The sequence below is a fragment of the Cornus florida genome, unplaced genomic scaffold, assembly GCF_030987335.1.
Source record: "Cornus florida cultivar Cherokee Brave unplaced genomic scaffold, ASM3098733v1 CherokeeBrave_3.0.0_Hap2_Chr11, whole genome shotgun sequence".
NCBI lineage: Eukaryota > Viridiplantae > Streptophyta > Magnoliopsida > Cornales > Cornaceae > Cornus > Cornus florida.
The window spans coordinates 100,283,163-100,293,605 of NW_026775581.1; positions in this window are offsets into that span (position 1 = coordinate 100,283,163).

Consider the following 10,443-nt stretch of genomic DNA (forward strand, 5'->3'; position numbering starts at 1 on the left):
CATTACCGTCCTTTTCTATGTCAATACATAATATACGTATCATTTTAGTGTTTAAAAAAAAAAAAAAAAAAAAAAGAAGTAATAGCAATAATAATAAAAAGAGATCATAGTTACAAAATACATTAAAACAGTCCACAAACCCATCGAACCCTGTGGAGGAGCGTTATTCGCCACTTCCCTTCCGTATCTTGGAAAATGTTAATAATAAAGGGGTGATCATAAGCTCAGTAGGAAGTGTTTAAGACACATTTCTTATGACCCTGTGAATCCACATAAGGAATAGGGTATAAGTAAGTGGGGTTATGCCTCAGGGAAAACAAGCAAAATAACAATAATACCACAAATGCATACTGAATTCGTCTAACCACCAAATGTACAATGTATGCCAATGCAATGCTATGCCATGTAATGTTGCTCCACATTTCCAAAACGATACCGTTTTAATCCTCCAAACCGTTAGTGCAATCCGACCCAAAGCACCTCCAAGGCGTCACGAGGGAGGGTTGGCTAGCTTTCCTTGACCACATGGCACTTTCATGGCGTCGTATGGGCCTAGGTAACTCAACCACACTAGAGTCTCTCTCTAGCTCCCCTCTAGATCACACTAACACCACGAACCACTAGGCGCCTCCTAAGAGTCCGGGTTTTCACAACATTTTTCAAAAACTTTTTCCAAAAATAATTTTATTTGTTTTTAAAACAAACTTTTCCCCTTTTACTTTCCCAATGATAAAGCATGAACTATGCAAATCCTTCAATGCCATGACAATATAGATATTTCCTACATTTCATTCACATCATTCAAGCATGCTTAAAATATGAATTCCCACACAATATCACATTCTCATACTTTCTAAATCATGACATTTTACATACTTTCAATTAGCAAATCCAACAACTTAAATAGATAAAACATAAAATATAATTATTTATTTTCATAATTACTACATCACTTTTCATGGCAATATGAAAACATAGACATATAATACATCAATACTAAGCATGCTTATTCACCACAAAAGGTTTCATCATATTTCTAAGTTCACTTAACACCTAGCATGCTTTTATCACTTAAATACCAACAACCACAATAAACATAATCAAGAAAAATTAAATTTAAACATGCTTAGAGTCTAATTAAAAGAAAACTTCACAAGAAATCCAAGAAATTGTGTATTAGAGCACCCCTACCACAAATGGAGAGTAAAATCCAAAGAAACCCCAAAACAACCCCAATTTTGAAATCCCAAATGGTGGCCAAATTGGACTTTGTTCTGATCAAAACGTAGATCTCAACGCGCTCATCAACTTTGCTTTTTACGACAAAGTCTAATTCTCACAAGTGTGGCTTTGATCTAAGCTTGATAATGTTGAAAAAGAAAAGAAAAGAAAAAACTGTGAGAGAAACAGAAAGTCTGCATGGGAGAGAGAAAAAGAAACTAATGCTTGAAATGGCCTTAAAACCATTATAATGGCTTATACATTATAGCGGGTCCCACAGCTTAATAACATAACATTAACATTATATATATATATATATATATATATATATATATATATATTAACCACCACATATTAAATTATATACTCATGTAATTGTGCACAAAATAATTATGCATGATATGCAATGAACCCAAAATAAAAATCCCCGTGTTCAACGACTTCGATAATGGGTCCCACATAGGACTTCGCGGCTCGAAAAACAAAAAAATACTGAAATGGCAACTGATGCATTTTCAAGAGTCCTGAACTCAAGGAAAACCCCCCAACAAACTCTCAGACACACCCGGCACACCCTATTGTGTCCGACACGTAAAACGAGAAAAGACGAAAGTACTCTCGAAAAATCTGAAAATTCTTGTAAATAGAAAATTACGAAAATCGGAAACATTACATTCTACCCTCCTTAAAAGATTTCGTCCTCGAAATCTACCCTCCTTAAGGAAGGAGGCCCACACGCACAAGCACCTCACAAAACCGCAAGACTAAGAACTCAACAACCTTATTGCCTTTGACACCAGATGTCAATAGGCAATCACATATTATTGCCAGAAAAATCCAATACTCACTACCTTATAAGGGTACTCGTCACTCACAACATCCTACACAAAATTCGCTGGATTTTACACTCGACTTAAAACCAACACTGGTCGTCTCTACATCGCTACACAAGACTTCAGAGCCCAAAAGAAGAATGGTCACAGGACCCTTGAATATGACAATGTCCTATCTCAACTCATCCTTTAATGAACACACAAGACCCTAAACGAGGAACCCCGTCTATCTCACAATCAAGCTCAACTCAGATCTACACATCTCTATCAGACCAACACTTGTTACTTAACACACAGCTACACCACTACATATCAGTACAAGCAACCACCAACCGCACCATTCGGCAATCATTACACTAGACAACTTCAAGAAGACAAAACAACAGATTTCCCAACGACTACATAATCATGAGTCACCAGAACAATAAAACGTACTATCCTGTATCCAGGTCACAAATCCTCAAAAGAAGATCTTCAATAATCAATGGTGGTACCACAACCTTTTATCGGACACTTGATCCTACCTAACACACCTCGTCACCCGAGACAAATCATCTGAGTCCACACTGTCACACCAACACAACTCGCAATACTGTACTCTCACTGTTCCTAATAAATCGAACAATCAACGACCTTTGACCCGACATCGTACTAAAAAGGGATTGATTCAGGAGAAATGGTTGGCCAGGCCATTCTCATCCTCGATCTGATCTCAGCACAAATGTCGTTCTTGTCCTTAGGTCCAAACCTCAAATACAGTCTCACACAGTCCACAAAATAACCTTGAGATTCACTTACTATCAATTCATCGCTCTCCGCAACCACAACGGTTATATAGTCACATACCTATTCTAAAAATTCCAATCATACCTTAATCATACCACCCCTAACAAGCTGGAAACAACACGGTACCAAACGTCACAATCATCACCCAGCGAAAAGATCTCTAATCTCCTCATAACAACCATACCAAGTAAACAACTCCATGTCATCATTCGGTTCAATTCTTACTTCTTCAAAACACATTATACGACTGTCTCATACCTGGAACTTCAAAACCAAAGTCAATCATTCCTATTATTCCTCAATAGAATCACACATACACTTTCTTTACTCACAAAATTCCAAGGCAACATCAATACTTATCCTCAAGACACTGCTCGAATCAAACGTCTATAAAAACATCCGAGTATATGACACACATCCCATTACCTAATCATCTTCAAACTGCCGTTCACGACACATTCCCAAGCCATCACTGCTAGTACTAAACATCGGAAACATACAATCCTTATTCGGCAACCCGTGCCTCACATTCCACTGGTCAAAACCACTAATCAAACAAGCACTACTAAAAACCAATGACTTCATCTCCCTCCGCGAGAGTGAGTCCACCAAATTAACCAAATCTTTACCGATAAACTCTAACAATATGACAAACTACATACAAGTCCATCCACCCATGAACTCGCACAACTCTTAAATGGAGAACAAGACTTACGACAAACGACGTCCTTGCCAGGACTAGAACAAACAGAAAGGGTAACGAACCCAGCCCTCACAAGAGACTGACAACTCGCACCTGAATGAACCCGACACCTTGTCACACACTACACACCAATCGTCCGACCATGGACACCCAATCCCACCTGAGATGAAATGAACTCCTTACACACAAGGAGAAAAACCAATTGGAAACACATATGGAACTACGAACTCAACTCTAGGTTATCTCGCCACCAACGGATTGCCATACACTATCAACACCGAAACCTCGCATACGTTACACTGCGATACCCAAGCTAACCAAACTAATCAGATAAGAGTACCAATGCCCTCAACATACTAACACTAAAAACCATCATTACCTACCAGACACTGCTTCATGTTCTATCTGGAACTCGTCACTCCCAAATGACAACCTCAATGCTAAACGAGATTACCCATTCCACTTCTACCCTTCAAGGCGACACTCCCTCGATCACTGTGCACACAAGACCCGTAACCTAAGTCACAACAACCCATTGACTCTTCAAAAGAAAAAGATACCTATAGGGCAACACCGCTCTCACTGGCTCTAAAGGCTAAACCATTCACAATCGCCTCGACCAGTACACAATCCTATCACCTATCTGACAACACACAACAAACAACTTGAAATCTCTAATCCACCCTCGGATAATATCTTAAAACTGTTATGTTCATCAGTACAAAACATTACACCATAACACCTCCACTGCCACTCATTCCAACAACAGTTCAAACCTATCATCCCTCTGGACCATCAAGTTACCACCAAGCGATTCTTCCTTAAACATCCTCAAGACAACACCATCATAACAAGAAAAATAAGCATTACTCTCGTTACTTTCCACAACGACCACTATTTTCCACCAGAAAAGAACCTCTATACGAGAATTCTATATCGACAAACCCTCAAAACAAAATGAGCGCAAATATCAAAATGTTCAACACCCAATTGTCACCCAATACCATCAATGATGCCATTAATCATTAACGTTTAGCTGTTAACATCAAACCACTTTTTCTAAGCAATCTACACATCTAAACAGGAAAACTTCATACCCTAAGTTCAACATCGTTACTTTTCCTCATTCTCGTTCCTTAAAACATCATTGGCCCTAATAAAAAAAAAAATCAAATGGGGCTACCAACTAACATACAGGATCAACCTCGTTCCAATCACTCCAATCATTAGTCTATCTTTTCGAATCCTCAAACAACAAGCACTATCTTCTGATACTCTAGACGCAAATCTGAAATACAACTCTAATCCATAACTTTCAAATTCTAAAACACAATTCATTTGATAACACAATACTCACCAGCTATTATTTCATCCGTAAACAACCAAGCACTCCAATGACCCCATACTACCTGCCTTATTGTACAATCCTCCACTACACAACTAAAACTAACCAATATACCTCATCTCAAGACTCTCTCAATAATCGTGCCAACTCAATCTTGTTCGCTAGCTGTGCCACGCAATCAACTTATCGAGAGTCAATTACCCGCAACACACATCTACAACTGATAGACCATACTCATGACTCAAACAATCTCTATCACACCTACTACGACCGGTTCGAAAAGAACCTTCGCACCAAACCGTAACCCAAGTCACAAACACTAACTTCCTAAAGTCATACATTTCTCTTTCAAAACCCTCACTCGCACATCTGACTTCCACAGTCACAGGAACCCATCCACCGATGCATGAACTCACACACAACATAGACATTATGCCATGAGATATAAACCCACTCTAAAGTCGTACTCTAAGCATCGCACAAAATGCATCTGATAGGATCAGGATGACTACACACCAAATAGCTCAATCCACAAGCTAGAAGCCCATGCCATTAGTTCAATAAGAACTGGCACCCAAGCAACCTTGGAGTAACCGAGCTCCTCGCCTCCTCAGGTACTTACACAACCATCTATGCCGTGACAAGTACCCTACCGTACTAGCAACCGTCCCAATGCTTAACCATATAACCACATAAGAATATAGACATTATGTATACAAAATAAATGAAACCCACAACACTACACGAAACATATTTGCATATACCATGCTCATTACTTGTCACATTAGTATTTAAATAAGAACTGCACACACCATGCCTACCACTTTCGTCACCATAATCATCATATATAATCAACATATTTTTTTTTTTTTTTTTTCACATTTCATTTACATGGTTAGATCATCTAACTATTCTTCGTACATGACCATGTAACATAAACTTTAGCATATAAACATATAAACGTGAAAATACATAGAAATGAAGCATGTCTTTCAAAACTGTAAGCACATAAACATGTAAACAAGTAGACAGTTAAGTATGCTTTTCAAACAACAAAACACTTTAATCACATAAATAATACAAATGACTTCCCACGCAACCCTAGGTAGGCCTCTACCCGTCGTCCTAATGGTTTTCGAACCATTACTTTGATACCAACTTTGTAATGACCTGAACCCGAGGGTCCGAATTGCTAACCGGGTCCTTACCCAAACCTGAGGTCAACTAAAAACGTTACCGTCCTTTCCTATGTCAATACATAATATACGTGTCATCCTAGTGTTTAAAACTAAATAAAAAAATATTAATAGCAATAATAATAAAAAGAGATCATAGTTACAAAATATGTTAAAACAGTCCACTAACCTATTGAACCCTGTGGAGGAGCGTCATCCACCACTTCCCTTCCGTATCTTGAAAAATGTTAATAATAAAGGGGTGAGCATAAGCTTAGTAGGAAGTGTTTAAGACACACTTCTTATGACCCCGTGAATGTAATGCCGATCATTTTCTTTCCTTTCCTTCTCTCAGATTTTCACGGAATTTTTTTTTTTCCTTTGATCTTTTTCTTTTTGAGTTTGGTTTCTCGTCACTTAGTGTCATCTTAAGTGCTCAGGGATAGTTTCCGAGACTCTTTTTCATGGATTGATAACTTCCTTTGAGGACCGAGTCATTTTCACTTTTGTGACACTTTTCACTTCTCGTCTTTTTCTTGGTTGTCACTTTGTTGGCATAACCTCACTTTTCGTGTTCGGATTTGATTCCGGTTTTGCATGCATCCATGATATTTAAATTTCATGCTATGTGTATTTTCACTTTTGTAGAAAAGCATGCTAAGTGTTTACTTTTCTTGTAAAGGGTATAGATGCTTAACCTTTTTGTAATATTCTAAACTTTTGGGGTATATGTGTAATTACTGTAAAGTAATTATTTTTCGTCTTAGGGACCATTTTGCAATTTAATTTGGAAGATATTTTCAAAAAGGACCTTTTTGCAATTTTCGAAAAGTGTGACAAGTGTCACACTCTCATTGGTCCACTTGTTGACATTTGTGTGGAGACACTTTGATGCCTTGGATGGTGACATGTGGAGGGTAGAGATTCACCCACTTGTTGGCTAAGGATTGGTGCACTTGTTGGCTTGGATGGTTGACAAGTGTAGGCTTAAGATTAAGCCTAGGAAGGAGCCATTGATTTTTGATAAGTGTAGGCTCACAATTTAGTCTTGCAATTATTTTTTGGGTCACTTTGGAATTATGTTGTTAAGGAGGGTTTTTGTGCAATTGACCAAGACTTGTGTGTGTTGACCTTGGTGTAAGACCACATAGTGAGTGGAGGATTTCCATTTCCTCCACTCACATTCTTTCACACTTAATTTCTATCTCTTCCCTCTCTTGTAAAAAAAACCCTAGCCTCCATGGATGGAGCTTGAACCTTTGGCCTTGACCTTGATTTTTGATAGCCTTCCACTCACCTTAGACCATGAAGCTTGGAACACTTTTTGTTCCCCTCATCCTCCTCTACATAACCCTTGAAGGGTTTGCCATTTTGTGTTGATTTGCCTTGGATTCTAGAGAGACTCTTCTCTAGTGAGGTAGGGGGTGTTATAATTTATTTTTCCAAGTGATCTTACTTGCTTTTGTGCGAAATACAAGTTGTATGCATGTTTAAATGTTAATTTGAGAAATTAATGATTGTTGTAACTTACATATAACTCATTTTTGACTTGGCATATGGCATAGCCTTCACTTGATCCTTGTTATATAATTAATTGGAGCCATTTGAATGAGTTTTCAAATCTAGAGATTTAAATGAATTTAATTTGATTTAAATTCTATTGAATTGTACCTTGCTTGTTTTCCATTTTTGACTTGATATATAGAATGGCCATGACTTAGTCCTTATTATATATTTAATTGGGATCATTTGAACAATTTTTGAAAAATTAGAGATTTAATTAATTAAAATTAATTAAAATGAACATGATGATGTCTTGTTCATTTTGCTCTTTTGATTTGATATATACAATAAGCATATTATGTTCTTTAACATATATTAATTTGAGATTATTTGGAATAGATTTGAAATCTAGAGGCTTTCCATGATTAGGTTGAAAATCTCTTAAAATGTGGTATTTTAATTACCTTGTAAGCATGCTACTAACTTGATGTAGAATTAGTACTTATGGCTCCTTAACATGGTAATTGGACTTAGCATGGTATGGAATATCATTGACTTGAATGGCTTGTTTGCATATATCTTGTGTAGGTATATAACTTGTTAGAATATTACAATTGTTTACCTTGGAAGCTAGTTACTAAATTGAAGCTTATTTAGTACTTGTGACTTAGGATGGTAATGTGACTCAATTGTTGTAAAAATATTCTTACTTAGTGTATAAATTGCATATTGAGGACATGACTTGTCATATGCTACTTAGACTTGAATTCTAGGACATGAATTGTGTGGATTCAACCTTACTTGTGCATGGAATGTGGTAACTTGCATTTGATTTTGTATAAGTTTTGAACTTATTGATTTTGAAAAGCTTGTGAGGACATAAATTATGTGATGGCTAGGGTTTGGCTCTAGTACGGAGACAAGAGTCTTCTAAGTCATAAGTGCGCACTAGGTAGTACCTTGTGGGTCGTAATTACCCGAAAATACTTGTTTGGTCTAGCAACCACATGTCCTAGTCTTTCCACTATTTGATTTCGCATTTAATTTCAAGTTATTAATCATGGATTACTTGTAGCTTGAGAATTAATGCTTACTTGGATATTTGAATCCTATTCAGTATACCTGAACTTGTATACTTGCTCCACGAGTTCAAATTGCATTTAGTATACTTGTGCTATGTATACTTGTCATATGTGCAATCCTATTAGCTTAGTATACTTGTGTCAGTATACTTGATTTACGAGATTTTCATATAAAATGCATACTTGTGTAAATATGCCTAGACATTGCATGACTTGTCTTAATATAGTTTAGTGTACTTGGAAATGTATGCTTGTACGTTGTATAACATGTTTTAACATTGCTTAGTATACTTGAGCATGTATACTTATGTGCCGTAGCTTATTTCAATTGCATGAGTAGCTTTGGATGCTCCCTGAGTCTCACCTTGATATAGACGTTAGGTGGCATGACCCTTTTGAACTGTATCATGTTAGTCTAAAAATCTGAAAGAAATCGAGTCGATACATGCTCATTCTCTACGAGTAAACTTGTTTACTCTCTCCGAAGTTACTTGGGGGCTGTTTCAGGTATGAAGACTTGGTGCATAATGTTCATCATTGCTTGGATGATAGTTGACTTGAACGCTTTAATTTTTGTAAAGGTTGGCTTAAAATGCCACTTGTAGCCTCAGTTGTCAAAATGTGTATATTTGATTCCATTTATGTAGTGTGTACATGAGTACTCTTTTTACAATGTATTTTACATGTATGAGATGAGGCCGGAGGCCAATGACATGTATTTTGCATCCTATGTAATTTATGACTTCATGAAATATTATGAAATTATTGAAAATGTTAAGTTATTGTCTCCCTATGTTTGTATCGGGTGTGGGAATCCTATTTTGATTCTGCCGTAGGATCTTATTAGTCATGTATGAAGTGTGGCCAAGGGCCAAATGGTCATTTGAAACCATTTTATAATTTTGGTTTCCAAAATTTCCATTTCAAGTTCATTTTCGCCTTTTTGGCCGTTGGGGGGTCGGATTTTGACTCGACCATCCTCAGGAGCCGCGGACTATTCCCGCGCTCTCAAAATCACTATTTACGTTTGTGTGAATGATCGTTTTCATGAAAAATCCTTTCATTTGTGTTTTGAGCCTCCTATGGACTCATTTCACCCTTTTGTTGAAAAATCTAACCTTAAGGGCATTTTGGGGATTTTCTTTGGGAAATAAATTCCATTATTGACTCCATCACATAGAAAATGTGATTTTAAGGGGAGTTTCTTCTTTGTGTTTTTTCGAAAAATGTTACCTTGACCTCATAAACCGCACTCCAAGTTCCATTTGCTGCTAAAAACACTGTTTTTGCATTTTTGGAGGTTCCAGCCCAAGCCACTGCCGCATTTGGCGGGCCCTCGCAGCTTTTGGGTGGGTGCCCATAGGTTTCTACCGCAATTGGCTGGCCCCCGCAGGTTTTGGGTTGGCGCCCGTGAGTACTGTTCCTGCTCAAGACACTTTTTTTCAATGGGCTATATCTCACTCGTTTTAACTCCGAATTGGTCCGTTCTTGAGTCTACACTGACCGCGTCGAAATAAGCTTTCCAATGGTATCAATTAGAGCTTCAGATTCCATTTTTAGCTTATTTTATTCATGTTTTAGTGAAGTAGTGTCAGGATTTGGTTCGAACCGGGATAGGGTTTCCCTTCCTTCGACTTCAGGACTTGATATCTTTTCCGTCCGGACTCCGAATCAGGTGATTCTTGAGTCTAACTTCATTAATTTTTTGTTTTCTTTCCAATGGTATTAGTTTCAGTATCATATTTTTCTCCTACCTCAAGATATCCTTGTTTGAGTGAGAGGATGTCGGATTTGT